The sequence below is a fragment of the Petromyzon marinus genome, chromosome 75 (genome assembly GCF_048934315.1).
Source record: "Petromyzon marinus isolate PM22_M1 ecotype Great Lakes invasive population chromosome 75, UKy_Petmar_22M1.pri1.0, whole genome shotgun sequence".
Classification (NCBI taxonomy): domain Eukaryota; kingdom Metazoa; phylum Chordata; class Hyperoartia; order Petromyzontiformes; family Petromyzontidae; genus Petromyzon; species Petromyzon marinus.
In genome coordinates, this window is record NC_133741.1 from 763,433 (window position 1) to 788,396 (window position 24,964).

Here is a 24,964-nt window from a genome sequence, read left to right on the forward strand (position 1 = left end):
ACAAATCTCTGATAAAAGCCCGTGGGTTTGCAAAGAACCTTGGTATTGGAGAAAATTATATCGTGATCCCCCACAGCGTTGTAACAGTGATCAGCCACGGCAGAAGAATTCGTTTTGCCGTGTTTCAAATCTGATTTGTGCTCGCGAATTCGGTCAGAGACATGTCGCTTTGTCTCCCCGATATAGCAATCACCGCAGGTACAACTCAATTTGTAAACCCCGGGGTACTGTAAATCAGGAATGGCATCCTTCACGGATGGGATCAGATCACGAATTTTGTGTACTGTATTGAACCGGACCTGGATCTTGTGTTTGTTTAGAATTTTGGAAATCTTTTTAGTAACGCCTGCTATATATGGAAGTGTGATGGTTTTGACCGGAGTATCAAGTGGTTGTTTCTGTATGGAGGGAGAAACAGCTTGGCGGATGGTATGGTCAGAGTAACCATTCCTTTTGAGGGCCAGGTGTACATGTTTTAATTCACTGGTCAGGTGGTGTTGGTCCGAAATGCAATGAGCCCTATGGTATAAAGTTTTGATGAGATAATTATTTTGGGCTGGGTGGTGGTGGGAATCAGGTTTCAAGTAGGAATCTGTGTGGGTGGGTTTCCTGTAGACAGAATGCCCCAATGAGCCATCAGGTCTCCTCTCAAACAGAACATCTAAGAATGGTAGCTTGCCATCTTTCTCCACTTCCATGGTGAATTTGATGGCGGGATGTCTGGAATTGATGTGGTGTATGAAAAGTTCAGAGCTGGGAGGCCATGTGGCCAAATGACGAAAGTGTCATCCACATATCTCTTCCACAGGGAAGGTCTGAAGGTGGAAGTCTGGATGGCGTCTGATTCAAATTTCACCATGAAAATATTGGCTATCACTGGTTATAATGGGGATCCCATGGGGGTACCCTCATTTTGTTTGTAGAAGGAGCCATTCCAAGTAAAGTAGGTATTGTTGAGGCAGTGCCTAACCAGTGCAGGTGTGTTGGGGTCTAGTCCATGTTGGACCAATTTTTCAATTATTTCAATGGTATCAGGTACTGGGACCTTGGTGAACAAAGAGACCACATCGAAGCTGACAAGGATATCGTCAGGGGACAGTACAACGTCTTTGACCATAGAGACCAATTGGGCTGAGATAAGTACTGCTGAGGCGGTCTTGCCAGTGAAAGGCAGCAAGGTATCTGACAGAAAACGGGCTAGTCTATACGTAGGGGAGTTGATCGTGGATACGATGAGTCGAAGTGGGGTGCCTTCTTTATGAATCTTGGGAAGACCATAGAATCTAGGGGGTCTTGCAGCAGAAGGTTTTAGGGAGAGACGTTTAGTTTGGTCGATTAGGGAGGTCGAACTTGTGATGATCTTGTTGGTTTTTATCGCTAGGCTATTAGTAGGGTCCTTTTTTTTGAGTAACTTCCATCGTTGAGCAGATTCTGGATTTTGTTGTTGTATGAATCTGTATCCATAATAACAGTAGCGTTGCCTTTATCGGCTGAGAGGATGACTATATCACTTCTGTTTTTTTTAATTCGCGAGTTCAGAGCGTTCAGTTTTTGCTGATGTTACTAATGGGTTTCTTAGCATTCTTAAGAATAGTGGCTATTTCAGCTCTCGCAACGTCTGCTTGGATGTGTCCTACGCCTTTGAGGGCTACATCGACCTGAGAGATGATATCATTTATTGGTATGTGTTTTTGGGTTACAGCAAAATTTAGTCCCCTAGCCAGTACTGTTTTCAGATTGTCCGAAATCGGGATGCTACTCTGATTAATGACGATTTTGTTAACATCTAGTTTTGTTATATGTGGAACTGGGTTCTTCTTTGATAGGTGGTTGAATTTAGAAATCAGGTTAGCTTTACATTTGACTGACAGTGACTCAGCAGAAGAAGCCGTCATGTTGTCTACGTGATTCCAATCCGAAGGTGACATTTTTTGTCTTAACATTAAATGAGCTTGTACACCTGGCCCTCAAAAGGAATGGTTACTCTGACCATACCATCCGCCAAGCTGTTTCTCCCTCCATACAGAAACAACCACTTGATACTCCGGTCAAAACCATCACACTTCCATATATAGCAGGCGTTACTAAAAAGATTTCCAAAATTCTAAACAAACACAAGATCCAGGTCCGGTTCAATACAGTACACAAAATTCGTGATCTGATCCCATCCGTGAAGGATGTCATTCCTGATTTACAGTACCCCGGGGTTTACAAATTGAGTTGTGCATGCGGTGATTGCTATATCGGGGAGACAAAGCGACATGTCTCTGACCGAATTCGCGAGCACAAATCAGATTTGAAACACGGCAAAACGAATTCTTCTGCCGTGGCTGATCACTGTTACAACGCTGTGGGGGATCACGATATAATGTTCTCTGATACCAAGGTTCTTTGCAAACCTATGGGCTTTTATCAGAGATTTGTTCATGAAGCAATTCAGATCTACAAACACAGACACAATTTCAACCGAGAGGATGGTTTCAAATTAAGCAACCATTGGAAAGATGTTCTAAATCGAACTAAACATTAAACTAATTTCAATGGTACAGTATATTTTTTCAAGTAGTGGTACCCCAAACTTTCGCAGCTCTTATAAATTCCCTTTTCACACCATCAATAGGTAAACTCCCCCCCCCTTCCCCCCCCCCCCGCGCCAAACGGCAAGTCCACCGGCACGTACACCACCTCTTTCCTAAAATCCGCCAATCAAATGCTAATTTTTATGCTAATTTCTTTGTCAGAACACCTTGTTTGCTCGCACACAGTTTAAAGGTCCGCTGTCTGAGCGTGGTTGTGTTTCGCTAAATTCTCCTGTTTGATGAGTACTAGGTGCCTCGGTGAATGTATATGCTCTGACTTTAACATAGCTATTTCTGTGACCAGTTACAAGCTAATCACTCAGCTATTTCAATGCTAAATTCTATGCTAATTCCTTTGTCAAGGGGTACCTCTGCGGATGTGTATACTTTAACTTAGCTATTTCAATGAGCCATTTCAATGCTAAATTATATGCTTATTCCTTTGTCAAGGCGCTTTGTGCTTTTCTTCTCACACAGCTTAAAGGTCGTGATCTAAGCGTGGCTTCTCTCACTCCAGCGCTGTCCTCCAGACAGTCTCGTCCCTTCAACTGATGAAGGCCGCTTGTGTTGTGGCCGAAACGTCGTGATTTTTTGTTATTTTATTTTCACCTACGTGACTTTACCCAATAGAACCAAAGAGTATGGATCCTAGCAGTCACGAAAGCTTTAAATCTAGAATCACAAAATTAGTCTGCTGGATGCTTGCAGCCCTTTGATGCCATCTCAGAAAAATGCAGATATGTATCTACTTAGTCAGCTGGAACTAAACTAAACTGGTGGGCATAAGGCCCCTGTATTTATACTACTATTTATAGTACTGGAAAGATCTAGAATGTTCTAGAAGTTACTCCAAGTTTACTCAGCACTGGATCTATCTGGAATGTTCTGGAAAATAGGTAAATTTCAAAATATCACTGTCCTGGTCACAAAATCAAGGTTTGTGGGGAATAATAGACATTTTCTCTACTTTTGAGGCATGAGTAATTAGGAAATAACACTTACTACCCAGGATAAAAATAATAATAAATTGATACACAGTGTTATCAGAGCATGTTTTTGTTGTTGCATGTTCAGCACGAGTTTATGTGGTTAATGCAGACATGATTCCTTGAAAAAGGTTTCACTTTGGTGTTTTAACATCTTAATACCTGTTTTATTTCCAGAAAGGGTGAAACATATTATTATATTTTGATACTGGCAAGGGAGGTCCCATGACGGAGTTTTTATACCTGTGGGGTAACCAGCTGCACGTCTCTACCCTAGGCACTGGGGATTGATCGCGGCTAGAGTCTCAGAGTGATTAAAAACTAAATCTAATATAAGCATGTAAAAAGTTCAATTAAACTTTACAAATATAAATGTACAGGACATATCTGTACATGTAAAATTTGTGATGATTATTATGCAGCAGTCGGTGGAACAAATCTGCACACGAATGGCATTGCGTTCATAATCGCTTGCTCATTGATGGCGTGGGACTCTGAGACTGTCGCCGCTACCAACTCGCAGTGCCTATGGTAGAGACTTGCAGCTGGTTTCCCCACAGGTATAACATTTCCGTGTTGGTAGGAATCCCCTCTGGCACGGAGTGCAGAGCATTTGACCCACAGTCCACCGTTCGTCCATAACAACTACAGATGCCTCCATGGCCACACGCGGGGAGCCCGGCCTGGGCTCCAACCCAGAGGCACAGATCAGGAAGAGACACGAGAAGAATCATTATCATATTAATCATCATCATGCTCCATCATCAGAACTATAATCAGAACCAACATAAACATCACTATAACCACCACCATCACACCCATCATTAATATAACCACCACCATCAGATCCACCATAATCAGATCCACCATCGTCAGAGGCACCATTATCACCATCATCATCATCACATACATCAACACATCGCAACATGGAATTAATTTTATGCTGAGTCAACCTAGGGGATGCCCAGGACCGGTTAAGATAATCGTCACTGGTGTTGGACGTGAGCGGAAATCGAACTCGGGTCGACGGGTTCATAACTCAGCGTGCTAACCGCGACACTATCGATTCCCACACACACATGGCGGCATGCGCACACACACACAAGTACACAGAGACTCACTTTCCCACACCCACTCACTTTCACACACTTACTTTCACACACTCACTTTCACACACAAACACACACTCACTTTCACATACCTATCTTCACACACTTTCCCACACACAAACACTCACTCCCAGCGCGAGGCTGACTCATTACAACTCGCGGAGGATTTCTCCGCTATAACAAAATAGTTCCGCAGTACGAGTTTACGTCTCATGGAAGCTGGTTCATAAGTGCCGGTGTCCGTATGTGATTTGTTCGTAAGTCGAGGACTGTTTTACGTAATACAGTTTGTGTGTGGTGTGTGCGCCTGCGCGGGTCTTCTCGGCCACATTCATGACTTCCCTTCTCTATGCTTGTGAAACGTGGGCCCCTAAATGGAATATCTGCGCCAGTTAGAAACATTCAGGCTGGCCTGCCTACGAACCATGCCGGGTTTAACCAGGCTGGATTGTGTAGAGGAGCTCACAAATCCTTGAAAGATCTGAACACATTCCCATCACTCTTTGGTTCGTTCTGTAAAGTCGCGTAGAAAGAAGATAAATTAAATAATAGAATACGGCGCTTCGATTGCAACACAAAACACAGACACGGAGACACACAGACAGACACACAAGCAGAGAGAGACACACAACATAGACACACAGAGAGCCAATGCCTCTGTGTCGAGGCAATAAATAGAGAGAAAAGACAGAGAGAGAGGTGGGTCTGCTGGAGCAGCTGCTGGAGCAGAGAAATTAGCATGTCAATGAAAGACCCAACAAGACTGGTACATTTTAGAGAGAGTTGTGTGGAAATCCACCCCGAAGCGACCGAGGGAGAGAAAGAGTGAATGGACCTATGAGAGCCTGATAAATTTTAGAGAGAGAAATAGACAGTTTGAGAAAACAAACTTAGAAATGTTTTTGGAAATGTAATGCAATGCAGCACAGAGAATCGGTTAACGCATAGCTTGGTTGATTACGATCTCCAAAAATTTCTAAATTTGAAGTTAAGCGTGAAATTTGACAGAGACAAAGAGAGAGAGAGAGAGAAAACAAACATATCTTCAGACACACTCTCTCAAATGTAGTTATTCCTGATGACAGTCGCTTGTGTTGTAATCGAAACATCGTATTCTATTATTTTATTTATTTTATTTCTACGTGACATCCATCTCCTGGTCCAAACCTGCCTGATACATCTTCAGATATGCGGATTGGGCTAGCGACATTAGCACGCTGTGGAAGGCGAGGGGCGCCTCTGCCTCCCCCCATCTCCGCATCAAAAACTTTTGCCACGCATTGGAAGATGGATCAAAAATTGCCACCATCTGGGCATATGCCTGTGACATTATTGCCCTGTTCGCTGGGGGAACAGCATAAAATGGTGCCAATGCGTCGTCGTCCAGGGTAGTGGGGAGAGCTTGCAGCGCTTCGGCATCCGTTCATCCCGCCAGTGCACACGTAGCAGCGAAACGGCGCTGGAAGGCCGCCTAGTCGCCCCCCGCAGCAACAAACTCCCGCACAAACGGCAGCCGCTTCTTGAGGGAAGGTATCTCCTGGCTCGAAGTCCTTTTATCCTCCCCAGCGTGGCCTGGCTCCGCACTCAACCCCGCCCCCTTCTGTAAGCTACCAGAAGGTTCTGGGCTCTGCCCCACGTCTCCCATCTGTCACCTTTACCCTACATCCGTGCCTTTCACGTACCCTACTGGCAGACCGGCTGCTGTATCCTCAAATGCACTTCACTGACAGCAACCGGTGCTGCGCGCTCCAGTGGCCCACTTAACCTGCCCTGCTAGTAGACCAGGCTATTACACCCACGATCCCGCTCTCTACCAGTAACCAGCGCTACACACCGTAGTGACCTATTACAGGTCACAACACTAGCATGGCGGTGTCATCACCAAAGGCATTTAATTTTGAGCCATTTAAGTTTAGTCCAAGATTGTTTCAATATAATTAGAAGATAATTGGATCCAGTATGGCACCTTGTGGAACACCCTTTGCTATTTAATATTTGTGTACGAGATGTTATCACTATGTACCTTTTAAAAAGGTCTGAAAGGTAACTCTTGAACCATTGTATTGTATCACATTTTTGGTTGACCAAATTTTGCGAGTAGAAGATCATGGTCAACAGTGTCAAAAGCTTTTGACAGGGAATAGTGCACGGCAGTAGTGGCCTTTATCCAGGTTACTGAAGAGAAAATGAAATACTTCCACTATTGCTGTGGTGTAGCAGTAATCCTCTCGAAATCCAGACGTTTTACTGTGAAGGAGATTGTGACTTTTCAGGTAGAAATGTATTCATGATCTAAGTATGTTTTCCAATATTTTAGTAACCCGTGAAATAATATATATTGGCCTATAATTGCACTGGTCTACAATTTTTAGACGTCTGCTTTAGAGATGAAATGTGCTGTTTATTATGGATTTTGACGTGCTTAATTAAAATAGATAATAAAAACAACTGATTGGCTACTGTTCCCAAGATATTAAAGTTTTTCTACATTTTACATCCCAGAAGAACTCCCTCATCAAGACTCTATAGTAGGGGTCGGGAACCTTTTTGGCTGAGAGAGCCATGAAAGCCACATATTTTAAAATACATTTCCGTGAGAGCCATATAATATGTTTTAACACTGAATACAACTAAATGCGTGTATTTTTTAACTAAGACCACAAATTTTAGAATATAATAAGTCTCTGAATGTATCCTTTCTAATAACGTTGTTATACCAACAACCAATAATAAATAAAATACTTCTTACCATTAATGCGACTTCTGGTGCTGCATGGTTTTGCTGATGGCTTTGTAGTCTGGTTGATACGTGGTGAGGTTAAGGTTCATGCAGGCGTTGAGGCTTTCATCCGTTCAACGGGATCGTAGGTTGGTCTTGATGTATTTTAGATGTGAGAACGACTGCTCACATGAATACGTAGAACCAAACATGGTCAATACAGCAATACGCACACGCTGCAGTTTGTGGTATGTGACAGGAAGTGCGTTCCATGTTTTGACAATCAGCTGGTCTGCGGGTTGAAGTTTTTTCATTTCTGTCCACTCGTGTTTGCTCGCCAGCTCTGCTTGCTGTCGTTCAAGTCTTTCCAAATCTTAATTCAGTGACTTGAACTTATTCACCCACATGTCTGAGGCCTTCAGGTCAGCAACTTCCAGCTCAAAATCTCTGATGGAGACACCAGGGATGTAACTCAGGTCGGCTTTGTCCACTGCACACTCGTGTGGATGAGTGATGAACTCTAAAAGACGAGTGTGCTCACTAAATTCTCCAAAGCGTGCTTTGAATGACTGCTGGATATCAGATGTGAAGCCAGCTAGCTGCTGGAGATCAAAATGTTGAACGGAGCCACTTGCTGTGCACGCATCTTTAAATTATCTCAGTTTTTCAAAGTGCAGTAAACGACCTGTTTCAATATCCACGATGAAGAGTTCCAGATTGTTTTCAAATGCAAACACTGCTCGTTGAAGGGATACGACTGTATTTCCAATGCCTTGCATTTTCACATTCAGCTGGTTCAGATGTCCAGTCATCTCTACACGATAGTAAAACTTCAGGAGCCACTCAGTGTTAGCTAGCTCAGGATGCTCGACATCTTTCATTTCAAGAAAAGTCCGGATTTCGCTCAGGCAAGCCGCAAAACGGTTGAGCACCTTCCCTCTTGATAACTAACGCACTTTGCTGTGCAAAAGGAGACCGGGATAATGATTCCCAACTTCATCCAGCAGTGTTTTAAACTGGCGATCATTTAAAGCTCGGGCAACAATAAAGTTGACCACCCGAATGACCAGTGACATCACCTCACCAAGCTGCTCGCCACACATTTGAGCACAAAGCGCCTCCTGATGTAGAATGCAGTTAAGACTTAGGATTGGTCTTTTTTCATGTTGACGAAGAAGCGCTACAAATCCTCTGTTTTTCCCCACCATACACGGAGCACCATCAGTACACACTGAAATAAGCTTATCCATCGGTAGATTTTTTTCTTTAGCGAACTCAATGAAAAACTTGAATAAATCCTCCCCTCTTGTTGACCCTTTCATTGGCAAAACAGCAAGACTTTCCTCACGCAGTGTTTCACCGGCAGCATACCTTTCAATCACACTGAACTGGGATAAATGACTTACGTCTGTTGACTCATCCAAAGCGAGGGAAATGTATGGCGCTGCATTTATGTCCTTCACTTGTGTTTCCTCCACTTGATTTGCCATCATTATGGTACGATCTTGAACAGTTTTTGCTGACAGAGGCATGTCTTTTATTCGTTTGATTATCTTGTCTTTATCCGAAAAGTCGTCAAAAAGTTCGTTGGCCACATCAAGCATGAATGTGTTGGCATACTCGCCATCTGTGAATGGCTTTCCGTTCCTCACAATTGCTAAAGACCCAGCAAAGCTAGCCGAATTCCCGTCACCTTGTCTGGTCCATACACGGAATTGCTGCTGACTAGCTTGCACTCTGGAAGGTAGCTCTTGGCATGCCTTCTTTCTGCTGTTCCCCGCTGGATATTTTGATGCAAATGTAGCATGGCGTGTGTCGAAGTGCCACTTTATATTTGACCGTTTCATCAATGAAATTTTATCATTGCATATTAGACACACCGCAGAACCTGCTCTCTCCACAAAGGCGAATTCTTCTGCCCATTCGTGCTGAAATGTGCGGTACTCCTCATCTTTTTTTCTTTTCGCCATCTTCTTCATCAAAAGGGTTTGCTCTGCATAAATTAGCTAGCTGACTATTTGATTAAAAGGACGTAAGTTTACTTCTTGACCTCACAACGACCCGTAGGCTACCGCATTATCCAATAAAAATAGAGTTTTGGTGTCGAACAGCTGGGATTGGCTCCAGCCACCTGCAACCCTGAGCAGGAGCGGTAGAAAATGGATGGATGGATTAAAATGCATGAGAATGTTTTATATGTTAAACGTTATTTTTAACACTGCGATTTCTGTAATTTTTACTTTAATGTCAGCGGAATTATTCATTACTTATCATGTTAAGAAATGTCAGCTAAGATTTATTTGCGAGCCAGATGCAGTCATCAAAAGAGCCACATCTGGCTCGCGAGCCATATGTTGCCGACCCCTGCTCTATACCATAGAGCCCAATGCATTTCCGAACAGGAACACATTGCCAGTGAACTCAAGCACGTACACCAAGCTCTCAAGGCTAATGGTTACTCCAACTACACAATCCGCAAAGCCATCACTCCAGTCATGAAGAAGGATCCTCTTGAGGAGCCACTCAAAACCATCACCTTACCCTACATTGCGGGGGTCACAAAAAAGATCTCCAAAATCCTGAATAAACACAAGATCAGGTATGATTCAACACAGTACGTAAAATTCGTGATCTGGTTCCGTCTGTAAAAGATGTGGTTCCAGACATACAGTACCCGGGCGTTTACAAACTAAGTTGCCTCTGTGGTAGCAGCTGCATTGGAGAAACCAAACGACATATCTCGGACCGCATCCGTGAACATAAAGCAGACTTGAAACACGGTAGGACGAACTTCTCAGCCGTGGCAGGTCACTGTTATAATTCAGTGGGCTCACATGACATTGACTTCTCCAAGACGGAGGTTCTTTGCAAGCCATCCGGCTACCATGAGAAATTCGTTAATGAGGCCATCCACATATACAAACACAGAGACAATTTCAACCGAGAAGATGGATTCCTGCTTAGTAACCATTGGAAAGATGCTATAAACCATTTCGGTTCTTAATTGATTGTATTTTACGGTGACCTTCAGACCGCAGTCCATTCGCTGGCACTGCCTCTTAATATCTTTCACACGATGGTCAATGGTATGGTTTATAGCATGTTTTATAATAATAAATATTATAACATTGTAATGTTTAACATAATTCATGAGGCAATATATAGTATCGTAATTGTATAGTGAATATACAGCAGTGTGGTATACAGTAGGGTTGATAGAATAAGACATAGTGTAATATTACAAGTCTAATATTTTATAGTCTAAAGTATAGGGTAGTGTATAGTAACGCATTGTATAATTCAAAGGTGGAATCTGTCTATGGATATGATATTATACCATGTAGTTTAGATTGGAAGGTATAATATTGTATTGTATAGTAGTACAGTTTATAGCATAGTTATAACGCAACACAGGACAGAGCAGCGCACCGTGGCTGTTTTCTTCTTTTTTACCCAGCCCCCCTCCTCCGTTCCGAAGCTTGTCCCTCATATTGACATGCTAATTCATATGTTAATTCCTCCCACACAGCTTAAAAGACGCTGTCCATGCTTGGCAGTGTTCACTCAAGTGCTGTCTTCTGGACAGTCCTGTTTCTTCACCTGAAGAAGGCTACTTGTGTTGTGGCCAAAACGTCGTGAGAATTTTATTTTATTATGTTTTATTTGTATTATTTTATTTCCATTCTACGTGACTTTACCGAAAGAACCAAGAAGATGTTTAATATTTTTTGCATTATTCCAGGCTATATCTCTAGTATTCATTTATTCAGAGATGTTCAGTTCAAACCATAATGGACAATCACCTTTAATTCTGAACTTTTTTTAAGCGGGCATGTTTGTAAATGATTTTTAAGAATTCATTCTTAAAAATATGTCCAAGCACTTTAAAAAAATTGAATTTTTCTAACCATATCCCAATTTAATACGTAGGCTTTCGCGACCAATATTAGTAATAATGAAGGTTATTGGGTTAGATTGTGTAAATATAAATGTGCCATAACCCTACACCACCCGACACAGCCTGGCAAATTGGCTGATGATGCTGGATGTAATATCGAGCGAAACGTCGTACTCAAATTGTAAATGTTGTGGATTTAGTCTCCAAAACACCGGTGGGCTGAAGTCATAACGAATTGGCGTGTTGTTTATGTGACAAACCTTACTGGCTGAGTCAGGTGGTGGAGGGTTACGACACATTTATACTTACACGATCTAACCCAATAACTTTATTACACCATTACCCAGTAAAAATGGAGAGTGTCATGTATTAATGCGTGAAGGTCAAACATTTTTAATGATTGTTTTATAATGATTTTATAAGGTGTTTAGTTATTTTTGTATTGACGAACGCCAAAAACAATGCCATGATCACTTAAATGGTTTCTTATCACTTAGATGATCATGATGCTTGTTCTAATTTTCAATATGATGACGAATGGATGATGATTTTAATGGCCATGCTGCTATTATGATGATGACTGTTATCGTGTCTCCACTTCTGATCTCGTGGCTCCGGGTTGGAGTCCAAGCCGGGAAACCTGCGTGTGGAGAAGGAGGCGTCTGTAGATGTTTCCATGGTACACACTACGGGATAGGCCCTGGGCAGGTGGTGAACTGTGAAAACAAACGTCTGAGCTCGGTGCCAGATGGGATCCCTGGCGACACAGAGATCTTGGGTCTGGGCGGAAACCAGCTGCATGGCTCTCCCCAAAGGCACTTGGTGTTGGTACTGGCTACAGAGTTGGAGTCTTAAGTCATTGGCAACTCATTCAAATTCACGGAGCGACTTGATCTTCTCTCGGGAATTTATCTCAGCCAGTTTGTGCTCAGACTAAGAGCAGTCAGCTGAAACTGGCTGTTAAACATCGCAATGCTGAGAGCTCTCAGCTCATCGTTGCACAGCAGCAATTCCTTCAGATTCACAAGCTGGTCAAACACTCCATCTCTAACGGCACTGAGCTGGTTGTTTTGCAGATCTAGGCGAGTCAGCTGGGGAAGTTTGTCGAAAACTCCCTTTGGGAGAGCCGTCAGCTGATTTTCATAGAGGCAACTTCATCATATTCTCTAAATGATCACGCACAAATGCATGTTCTCCAACCCACTACAAATTGTCCATAATTTCCACGAAACGTCTTTAACCTGACAAGGCTCAGATTATCATGATTTCTCGAGCGTTCCATATTTATTTATTTTTATTTCCGCTCTGTGTTGTCTCTGCCTGGTATCACGTCGTCCTAATCCTGAAAATTTTCTTCCATATGATGAACTTTGTTCGCACTTTAAGTAGCCAACCATGCTAATCGGAGGTGCGGGGGAAGGACAACGAACTAAATAAATAAATAAATACCTGACCTGGAACGGCCAGATGTCCTGCCCATTGTGCCCCATTGCCACACCCTATTGACCACATCTCTACCTTGCCACCAATGCCCGGGGAAGACTGAAAGGGGGAGCACGTTCAGCTGTGTACTCGGTGATTTTCATGATACAATTTCTAGTCAAATACATTTCAAAAAGTGGAACAAGTGCCCGTAGTTTACAGGCTATTCCTTCCTTGAAGAGCCTGGAAGACAGTGTACTAACGAGTACATCTTGGCTCAGCAGTGCTTTGATGAAAAACAGGACTGTTTTGAGTGGGCATCAGGCCTAGCCACCACGTGGTCGGCCTTGGCCTTGCCCGAGTTCTTCTCCCTCGACGACATGGACACGGGCATGGTTCAAGGCATCTGTGGTCATCTAGTGTTCTACTTTCGTGAGCGTGTAGTGACACCCCAGGAGCGAAAATATGTAGAGGCACCGAGAGACAGAGGGGGAGACATTTAGAGCCTTAGGGAGACAGCAATGTGGCAACCGAGTTAAGCCACTCCTGTTTCCCCTCCGCCCCTCTTTCAAATCTTACCTTTTTCCACCTCTGCCCCCCCCGCCCCTGGATTCCTGCCGAATTTACTGTGCTTGGGTCCAATGATGCACCACCACCTCCATTAGTACGGTTGGCTACGTATGGTACAAAAGAAGTTCAACATACATACGTTCAGTTAAACATTAACAAGTTGAGTAGCTACATTTGGTCCATCAAGTGTAGTACTCAGCTATGGAGTACACAAGGGCATCGCTTATATCCATATAACTAATGCTGATTCCGTCCAGCTTGTGCTGGTCAGTTTTTGGACAAGGATGTACCGTCTTCGTCTTAGCAGTTACCTTTGTCAGGTGTACATGGAAGGTTAGTGTGCAGTCCAGTTTCAGCTTCCATCTCCTAAGATTTCCCTCTATGGTGTTTCGGTACCTGCTTGTGTTGCCAGGAAAACGTCATCCACACATGTACATTTTAGCCACTGCGTTGGCTGCAAGTCGCTTGTATACCTAGGCTCACAGCAGTCAACTGTATACCTAGGCTGTCAAACATCCCAGCGCTGAGAGACGTCATATGGTTACTGTTCAACCACAACTTATTCAGATTCACGAGCTGGTCAAACACTCCCTTGGGGAGAGCCATGAGCTGATTGTGATAAGATATAATTATTCAAACTTATTGAAAGTATTACATAAAAGACGTAAAAAAACTACTGGGTACAATGTTAGTATGTTGGCAAAACTTTATACATTACCGGCAAGGGTGCATTTAATCCAGAATGTGCTTGTATCTATATGATGAGCAGCAGAGGGCAGTACAGCAAAATGCATTGCACTCAATTGTACCCATGTCAACTTACGAGAGGCCCTATGCTCCCCGCCTTCGTCACCTCGCTTTGACCAGTGTGGTGAAGTATCACCAAATAACTTCCTTCATAGGTGCTGCTTGCTAACAGCACTTGCCCCAACATCTTATGAGAGTTATACGGGGGGTATTGTCGTTGGGGTGTGTGTGTCTGTGTGTGTGCATCTACAAAACAACCCCATACCTCCTCGCGGTGCCGGACGGGCAACTCTGTCGTGGACAGTGCTGTGGAGGGAGGGCCAATTCCGATTGGCCTCTCCCCTCGTGCCGTCTGTGACCACCACAGTGGCTAAACGGGGGCTCTGGATGGGTGCGAGGAGCTGGTAACCCCTCCTCCTTCAAAAAATGACCACGAAACCACGAATTAAAAATGTAACTAATAAGATTGTGCCTTAGGCCCCGGGGGGACTGGCGTCTATGACGTCTCCTGGCCAAACCTCAATTGGCGGAGCCAGGAGATTGAATCTCTACCCTCGGGGCTCCTCCAGAAACAACAAAAAGCCACTTCGTGTGGCCAATTGGAATGTTCGAACGCTCACTGCGGAGGAGAGGCTGCCACTCCTCTGTCGGGAGCTGGACCGGAACCGCCAGGATCTCTGTGGCATTCAGGAGGTCCGGTGGACCGGTTCTGGCTCCTGCCACCATGAGGGGTGGACAGTCCTCTACTCGGGGCAGCAGACTGCCAAACAACAGGGTGTGGCTCTTCTTTTGAACAAAAGAATGAAGGGGGCGTGGGAGCGTGGCGGTGAGGTATGGGAGGCTGTAAGCCTCAGGCTACTTTGAGCTCGCCTTCCCATCAACCGGAGGTGAGGAGTGGTGGTCGTGGTTACTTATGCCCCCACCGAAGACGAACATCCGTGGAGGGATGCAGGCAAAGCCGATGAGTCAGATGCCTTCAATGACCTCCTGTCACAGGTGCTGGCTAAAGTGGCCCCTCGGGATAGAGTCATCTTGTTGGGTGACTTCAATGCCCGAGTTGGTCATGATGCTGGCACCTGGTCTGGAGTGATTGGAGGGCATGGGCCAGATCAGCTCAATAACAACTGAAGGAGGCTGCTAGATTTTTTTGCAGGCCATGGGCTTGTAATTACCAACACGCTGTTCCGGCATCGGCACATCCAAACAACATCATGGATGCATGCCGGATCCAAGCAAGAACATCTGCTGGACTACATAGTGACGGACCAGCAGATGCGAGCCCATGTCCTTGACACCAGGACCTACCGCAGAGCTAATCTGCCCTCTGACCATCGACTAGTCATCTGTAAGATGCGCCTGCCATTCTTCCACTCCGGTGGTGGGTGTACACCCACGACCCCATTCCTACCTAAGTTAGCTGAAAGTTGCAAGCGTGAATTCATCATCGCTTGCGGCTGGAGTTGGCATCGTCCCCCACTCCTCCTGATGTCGAGGGTAAATGGGCGAGGTTTAGGACTGTGACTCATGCAGCTGCAATGGCTGCTTTGGGTACGCGGTCCAAACCTCCCCAGAGACCCTGGCTGACAGAGGAGGTGTTCAGGATAGTTGAGAAAAAGCGACAGGCCCACTGTCATCGGCTACAGAATCCCACGTCAGAGAATGATGAGGCTTACCACAGCCTTCGCTCGGAGGTTCGGAGAGCCGTGAGGCGCTGCAAGGATGGGTGGTGATCGCGGGTTGCTGAGGAGATAGAGTCTGCCTCAGTGGCCCGTGATCACAAGTGTCTATTCAACTCCATCAAAAAAGTAACCTTCAACGTGACTTTACCGAAAAAACTAAGAATAAGTAACCTGCAGTGCCACACCTATTACCATCATTAGGGGGAAAAAACGGTGATCCAATCTCCGACCCCCAGGAACAGGTTTGCAGATTTTCTGAGCATTTCTGTGAGGTCCTGGGGGAGTGGAAATCCCTCAGCCAGGAAAACATTGTGGCACAAAGTGGGGATGACCCTGCTGAAGCTGCAGTGCCTCAAATATTGGAAGAAGTCACTCCTTGTGAGTGGTTGGCTGAGGTGCCATCTGTTGAGGAAGTACTGAAGGCGATCCGGAGTCTGAGACCAGGAAAGACACCGGGCAGAGACGATCTCCCAAGCGAAATGCTGAGGGAGGGTGGCGTTTGTGCACAGACTGCTCTATATGACATCATAACAACAGTCTGGACCACTGGATGGGTTCCACAGGATTGGAAGGATGCCCTGGTGGTCCCCCTCTTTAAGAAGAGGGACCGCACAGACTGTAACAACTACAGGGGCATCTCACTCCTCAGTGTGCCGGGAAAGGTCCTGGCAAGGATTATTCAACATCGCCTTGCCAGGAACGCTGAGGAGAGGCTTGCAGAGCCCCAATGCGTTTTCAGGAAAGGGCGGTCCTGCAAAGATTCCATATTTACTGTCCGTCTGCTACAAAAGAGGTGTAGGGAATTCCAGCAAGACCTACATCTCTGCTTTATTGACCTGGTCAAGGCCTATGATACCATCAGTAGGCCTGGGTTCTGGGTTGGTCTTCGTGCTTTTGGAGTACCTGACCCTCTGCTCACGATCATTAAGGACCTTCATGATGGTGAGCGGGCCCAGGTAAAACTACGTGGCCGGGAGTCAGAGCCATTCCCTGTACACCTTGGGGTGCGACAGGGATGTCCTCTGGCTCCCACATTATTTAATATCTATTTTGACCACGTAGTTCGTGAAGCCTTCAATAGCTGTACCGGGGGAATCTCCATTTGGTACAGATATAATGGGAGGCTGATCGATGCCTGGGTGCGGTCAAGGGATGGCTCCTTATTGCTCAACCACGTTATGTATGCCAATGATTTGGTAATAGCTGCTCATTCAGAGGAGGAGTTGGAGACGCTGCTCCTGAGACTGGAGCGTGCCACTAAGAGATGGGGCCTTACCATCAGCACCTGCCTGGGTATTTTGTACCATCGGACACTCCACCCCCACAACTCCCAATCGGTGATGGGGCAGTTGTGGAGAGAGTGGAGAGTTTCCCATACCTGGGCAGTGTGCTTATGACCGGCTCCAGTTTAACAGCAGAGGTTTCACTCCGAATCAGTCGAGCGGCAATATATTTTCATCAGTTGCGTAACGCTGTGTGGAAGTTACCTGGTCTCTCGCTCCGCTCTAAGCTTCAGGTCTTCTCGGCCACGGTCATTCCCTCCCTTCTCTACGCTTGCGAAACGTGGACCCCCCTAATGGAACATCTTCGCCAGTTAGAAACATTTAGGCTAGCCTGCCTACGATCCATCCTGGGTTTAACCAGGCTGTATTGTGTGAGGAGCTCACACATCCTTGAAAGATCTGGGCAAGGTTCCATCGGTGAGCTCTTCCGGCAGGCAAGGCTGCGTTGGCTGGGTCATGTAGCCCGCATGCCCAGCCACCGCAAGCCGAAACAGCTTTTGTTCGGCCAGATCGAGGGGGCTAAACGGGCACGCCACGGGCTAGAGAGGAGATGGAGTGATGTGGTACAGGTGGACGTGGAGCTAAGTGGACTTGCCGATGACTGGTACCAGCGGTGTCAAGATCGACCTCTGTGGAGGAGGCTCATGAAGGACGCTACTGGGCAGTTGGAGGCAGTCGCCCTCCAACAACAACGGGGGGCAGAGAAGCAACGCTCACAACAACGAGCGGAGCGCCGGGTGGCTAAAGCACAGCAGGTTGACACAGTAGGGGGCACAGGTGGTGCATCAGCCAGTCATCTCAGTCATCTTAGTCAGTCGACCCATGGCACTTGGGTCTGCCCCGTGACCTCCTGCCAGCGGGCGTTCGACACTTCACATGGCCTCAAGGTGCACATGGCCTGGCACAAGCGTCTTGGTGACGTCACTACCACTTAGTGGCGAATGGCGGTTATTGTTATTGCATCTACACGTGGCCCTGTGTGTGTGCAATTGTGGCGGCTCATTGCTCCCTTCCATTTTTTGTTTAACCGTAACACATTTTATAACATTGATCGCATGTGGATTTAATACAAGACATTATTGTGTTCCTACTTATGAACCGTTTGACCTATGAGCGGGTGTCAGGAACGGATCTCGTTCGCAAGTCGAGAACTACTAATACAGTGTTACTGTCAGTGACTTGACATTCCTGAAAATACACTTGCGTACTAGATTACAGTTGCATTTCTGTGTCAAATCCTACAGACATCATTACAGAGTCATAGTACCAGGAACAGGAAATGTGATGCCACGACCGCAGAGCAACTCCGCAAGCGCAGCTATTTTCCACCACCCCCCACCCTGAGCACACGCACACACGCAGCACATGCACCCGTGTAGTGTCCTGGTGGGGGATTGCCTGGCACATCGGGTTTTAATCTGAAGGTCCCCTAGAGGGAAAGTCCCACGGTTTCCCGGTGCCAGGAGATTGGCCGATCCTCGCAGGACAGGTTACATTGCGATGCCCCTAAAATTGGCTTAAAATTGCATGGGCACAGAAAGAAAAGGTTCACTGGGCCAACCGCAATGAGTTGCTCACAACAATGGGGGGAGGGCAGAGGGCAGAATATTAAGCAAGAAAAGCGCAAGCCGTGCACCCTTCCAGACAATGGCCAATGAGGGACAATGGGTGGCCAACGACCACTGCCGCGGCACTCGACAGTAGACACGGTAACAGGAAGGCAGTAACCACAGGTAGGCACCCGATTGGTTGCGTGGGACAAATGCCATCCTGGCCCTTTGATGTGAGGGTATTAGACCACGGAAGAGAAGATGCAAAGGCAGAACAGCGCAGGTAAGCGCACGATTGGCTGCATGGTGCGACGTCACCCTGGGCCTTTGAAGTTTAAGGAATTAAAAGAGTGGCTCAGGACGGTTTTGTTTCTCTTGTCTTCAACCTCCGGGCCGTCAAGACCCACTCCCTGCCGTCCTGCCTCCTCGAACCACTCGCGGCATCCGTGTGATGCCAGCGAGTGCTGATATAAGGCAGTGATAGGTAAAGTTTTTTCTCGTCCTTCTCTCTCCGACTCTTACAGCGTCCATGCGACGCCGTAAGTACAGCTACGAGGTACGTGGTAGGACGTTTGAGTGATTGGGTACAAAGGCAGAGTTAGGCTAAGCTCTTCTCGCTAAATATTCCCCCCAGGTAGGGTGTATTTGCGCCGCGAATAAAATGTTAACACAGATGCTCGGCGCAGTGTGATTTGTGTGTGTGTGTGGAGCAGCGGCATGGGCAGACGAGTGTCGAGGGCAGAGCCGCAGCATGTTAATACACATTCCTGCAGAGGGAGCTGGTAGGAACGTTGGGTTGCTCAGTCAATGGCCAGGGTCAACGGCGGCGTGGTGTATTCTGTAAATATGCCCGACTGTGAGGGCAGGCACAAGCCGGCGTGAGTAGGTTAAACGTTGAGTTTTATAAGGGCACCACGGAGTGACCAGCCCCTCCCCACCCAGCCCCACCCCTCCCACCCCCACCCAGCCCCACTCTCCCCACCCAGCCACTCCCCTGCCTCCCCACCCAGCCCCTCCCCACCCTCCCCCCTCCACCCAGCCCCACCCCTCCAATTTTTGGATGCACTACCGACAGACACAATAATACCCTGTGGGCTGGTGTAACCAGAGGTTCCTACCAGTATTAATCACCTGCTGGTCTGCGAGTGTTTTCGCCACTGCTGTAGTGCTAACCGTGGGGCGTGCGCATGTGAGAATATAAACGTCAGCAGGTGCGTGCGTGTTCACGCCACTGCTGTAGCATTAGTCTTTGTGTGGACGCAGTGTGGGATACAACCACCCACCGACGCGCGCGTGTTCGTGCAGCTGCTTTAGAGCACATCTTAGCGCGGGTGTGGGGTAGCGGATAACCACCCGCGGGCGCGCATATTCACGCATCCATTTAACGCTGGCCTTTGTGTGGAAGCGGATTAGCATATAACCACCTGTAGACGTTGGCGCAACTTTCGCGCAACCATTCAGCGTGAGGCTTCGTGCGGTGTGCTACATTAGTGTGAGTAGCGGGGGCGCGCGTGCAGAGAGGAGAGCGCTGCAGACGTGAGTGACAGTGTGCGCAGGAGAGTGATCATAGAGCCGCAGCACGAGCGCTCATTAGAATAAGCACCCACAGAAGCGCGCACCTTCGCGCCGCCGCTATAGCGCTAGTCGTGGTACGTGTGCATATTAAAATATAAGCGCCAGCAGGGGCATGCGCATTCGCGCAGCTGCCTTCGCATTAGTAGTGCTGTACGTGGGCGTGTGCGGAGGAACCACGTGCAGTGGCGAGCCAGCGCTTTAGTCATGTCTCTCAGTGAAAGCACTCGCGTGGGAGGCCGATCACCCGGTCGGGGCGGGACCGGCGGGGGCCCGGCGGGAGCCGATCGATGTGGTGGAGGAGAGAGTGGAGGGGCGGATTTCGCGCCCCACTTGCCCAGCGAGGGTGGTGGGGTGGACGCCGGCCTCTACAGAGACACCTCGCAGTTTTCCGAAGTGCAACTCAGCTTTGCAACCATGCCACCTCTGCAACTTTGCTTGGTTCGTGTTTTAAACCTCGAGATCTGTGCAACCTTCCTCAGCTCGTGTCCAAGAAGTTGCAAGCCTTATGAGCTTGCGACCTCTGCACTTAATGCTCGGCTTGTGCCGAGACCTGTGAGTCGTAGACATCGTTCTACTAGACCTGTGTCTTTGACCTGTGAGCTTGCAACCTCAGCAGCCCTGTTTGAGCCAGTGTCCACGATCTTGTCATAACCTGACCAAGAAGTTTCTACTGCCGATAACGTTGGCTTTATTTACGTGAATTGCCCTGTAACCCCGGTGTGGGTGAATGTTTCAGTCGTGAACTTGAAGAGAGGATCAAGTTGGGCTGTACTTTGGTTGGCAGTCGGTCCTCCAGCCTCCAGTCGCGATCAGGAATGAAGATTAATATCGTATCGAGTGTACAGGGCAGTTGTAACATCCTCTCTCATCTATAGAGCAGAGACATGGACACCGTGTATGGCATCTGGAAGAGGATGATAGGGTTCAGTAAGGCCATCTTGTGTCTGTGATGATTATGATTCGCTCGCAGGACAACTCACAATCTCCTTCACAGTAAACGGTCTGGTTTTAGAGGAGATTACTGCACCACCACAGCAATGATGGATGTATTCAAGTGGCTCGTAAGCAACCTGGATAAAGGCCACTACAGCTGTGCACTAGTCCTCATCTTGTCAAAGGCCATTGATACTGTTGACCATGATATTATTACTTACAAGCCTTGGTCGACTAAAATTGTCACACAGTACAATAAAGTAGTTTAAGAGTTACCTTTCAGAACTTTTTCAAAGGTAAATAGTGATAACATCTCATTCATGAATTTTAAAATAAAAAGGGTGCTCCACAAGATGCTGTGCTGGGTTCAATTGTCTTCTTATATTTAAATAATCTTGGACTAAACTTGAATCACTCAGAATAAAATCTATTTGCTGATGACACCGGCATGCTAGTATCAGGTAAATATCCTAATGACCGAAGTGAAACAGAATGTCCAACACGATTCTGATTTAATGAAACATCAATTACCATCACTAAAATTGCTCCTAAATCCCCCAAAAGCTAAATCAAGTTTAATTCTCATCACCTATTACTGATATCAGAAACAGCATCACTGAATAGAATGCTTCAAATACTTGGGTTTACTAATTGATTCAAAACTTCCATTCCAATCCCATGTTGATCACATCTCGAAGAAAATCAAATAAAAAATATATTTTTTTTTTTAAAGAAACAAGCATTGCTTTCCCTTTCGACTGCTCCTGCACCACTGTTTCACTTCGGTGATGCTGCTTACAGATCAGCTCCTCATGAATCAATAAACCGACTTTATCATTCTGCACTTCGACTTGCACTGGATGTACCATACAAGATTAACAATTGTGATCTCTTATTAAATATAATCTCTCATCACTTGATGCAAGAATACATCTATATTGGACCCTATTCATCCATATATATTTGATTGTCAATCTGTGCTATACTTAGCTAATTCATTAACTCCATTGTCATATCCAAGAAACCTAAGACGTCCCTCTAATTGCATTTAACTATCCCAAAAACAAGACTTAGAAGAGGTGACAAAGTCTTTGTCATTGCAGCACCGACTTTTGGAACAACCTTGTTTTCTCACTTAACATCATAAATCTTCCCTCAAAAATATTCTGAAGCAGAAGATTAGTGCTAGATGCAGCCATATTTGCAAATTTGATTTTAAAATATAATCCTTAACAATTAATTGCAAGTTCAATTTGAATGTACACTTTTTATTGAGGGACGGTGTGTTGTCTTGGTGTGGTCTGGGACTATTTTTTGCTGTTGTTTTGCTGCATTTCCGAAGCTGCGAATTGATTTTGCAATTTGATCTTATAAGTTTTATTTATTTAGTGTAATGTTATCTTCCTCGCCTGGTATGCAGGGGGTCGGGGGGCTTCATCCCAACTCTGGCGCGTGTATACAGTATATGGATTTGCGTGTTTCTCTTCCTGTGGTCATGTGGATTTTTTCTCCGGGTCCTCCAGTTTTTCCCTCCACACTTATAAACATGTATTTAGATTATTTTGGTCCTAGAAATGACCAAATATTGGGCCACTTTCCTAAGCTATACTTTGTGTCCAAGTCGCTTCTGAATAATAAGTTAATACCTCAGCAGGTTTTGCCTGGTAGGATGGCGGTGGTTTAGTTTTATTTCTATGCGTTAGGGTGATATGTTTACTTTTCTTGTACTATTCACTCCGATCGTGTGTTTGTATTGTTTGTTGTAACGTTATGTCCTGCCCCTACTGGACATCTGTGAGAAAGCGCTTTATGGCTCATCAGATTCCTCCAGAATGAATAAATATGCTGATTCTGATTCTGGGTGTCCAGCATGGAGACACTTCATTGTGCTTGTAGTCAGGAGGAAGGTCCGATGGCCACGGAAGGACATCAAGTACGGGCATCTTCAGGAGGGATTGTAGGAAGAGACGGGGCAGATTCTGTGATACAAGGACAAGCTTCATGTCAACCTCAAGAGGTTTGTCATTCCCACAGTGAATTGAAGACAGCTTGCTCATGGAGAAAGTCAGTACCTAAATGAGTGGAGATCGTGCAAGAGGAGAAATGTAGGGAAGGGTGGAAGGGTGAGGGAGGTGTCGTTCTGGCAGTGTGAGATTGGGCTGCGACAGCTCAGCCGTCAATAGAAGCAACCCACAGAGGTCAACAACGATAGAGCCGCTATCAGCTAATAAGTCGGACAACGAGGTCACCAAAACACCTACAAAATGGTAACTCATAATAAACTATTAAAAGAAGTAATATATTTTTTTATTTTACCAGGTAAGGCCTCACTGAGCTATGTAGCTCTTTTTCAAAGCGATCTGCCCACAAATGAAAGCGCAACGAAGTGGCTTATCACGTAGAAATGTATTGCAGTCAACTACTCTACACGATTTAACATCGAGGTAATTATTTCACACAAGCGTGTGTATTTTTGTTTCATCAGTAGTGTGTAGCCTTTGTAGCAACGTGATGCGACAAGGGTGAGTTAAAAACTCAAACACTCATACCACTTGGCTGCACAGTAACCACGTGGTTTGATACATCTCTCCCCGCTCTTAACAATGATAATATAGATGTCAGAGGCACCCTGAAGCCTAAGACATCTGTACAGAGCAAGTTGGTGAACACAAACACCACATGTAGACAGTTGCTGCATTTACGAGAGAACACACGACTAGGGCTGACTGACCAACCGCATGACAAACTGAACACAAGCCATTTCGGGTCTTAATTGATTGCGTTCACGTTTATGGTAACTTTCAGACCGCATTCCATTCGCTGGCATTGACTATATAGCTTTTGTATTCTCTTCACGGATAGGAGTCTTTGCTCTGCTGAAAGTTTCCTGCTACCACTCTCACATTGACATATTTCTTTGCTTCCTCTTAGTACCTTTCACGCGACGGTCAATGGTGTGGTGTAAAGTAGATTGTATAATAGTAAATAGTATAATAGTGTAATGTTTAATAGAATGTATAAGGCAATATATAGTATCGTAATTGTTTAGTGAATACACAGCAGTGTGGTATACAGGAGGATTTGTAGAATAATACATAGTATAATATTACAATGGTATCGAGTAGTGTATAGTAGCGCAGAGTATAATTAAATGTTGGGGTTTCTCTACGTCGTGTGATGTAGAAAAAAGTTTAGTTGGAGGCATATCAATATAATGCATAATGTTAGAGCTTATATTGGGCTGTGTATACGATATACAGTGTAGTCTAGATCGGAAGGTATAATATTGTAATGTATAGTAGTCTAGTTTATAGCATAGTTGTAACGCAGCACAGGACAGATTAGTTGTTTCTCTCTCTCTCCCCCCTCCTCCGTTCCGAGCATAGATGGACTCGTCCGTTTGAACAACGCTCGCTGCTTTCCGTGGTGCTAATGTTAAGAAGAAAAAACGCCACTTTTTTCGACATAAAAGTGTAATGTATAATGACTTATTGTTAGTAACTCAGCTTATTGGAAAGTATATTGAGTACATTTATTATATTGATGTAGTTTCTATATTTTTTTCATATCGGTTTATTGTATGGTAGTAGGGTATTTGCAGTTCTTTAGAAACTCGTTTTTTGTTCTCCACATAATGCACTCGCTTGATACGCGGTGGTTTGGACTGCTGCAGTTCTTTATTATTCAATTTTACCTCCCTTTATTACTGCTAATCTTACATAATACACTAGCATAATATGACTTTGAGACCCCCCCACCGCTTACACATTCCACAAGGAGTGACTAACCCCATATCTGCATTTGTCATCAATATGCTAAATTCCTCTGTTGATATGTAAACTCCTTTGTCAAGGCGCTCTCCTCCTCCCGCCTGGCTTAAAATATGCTGCCAAGCTTAGCAGTGTTCATTAGGA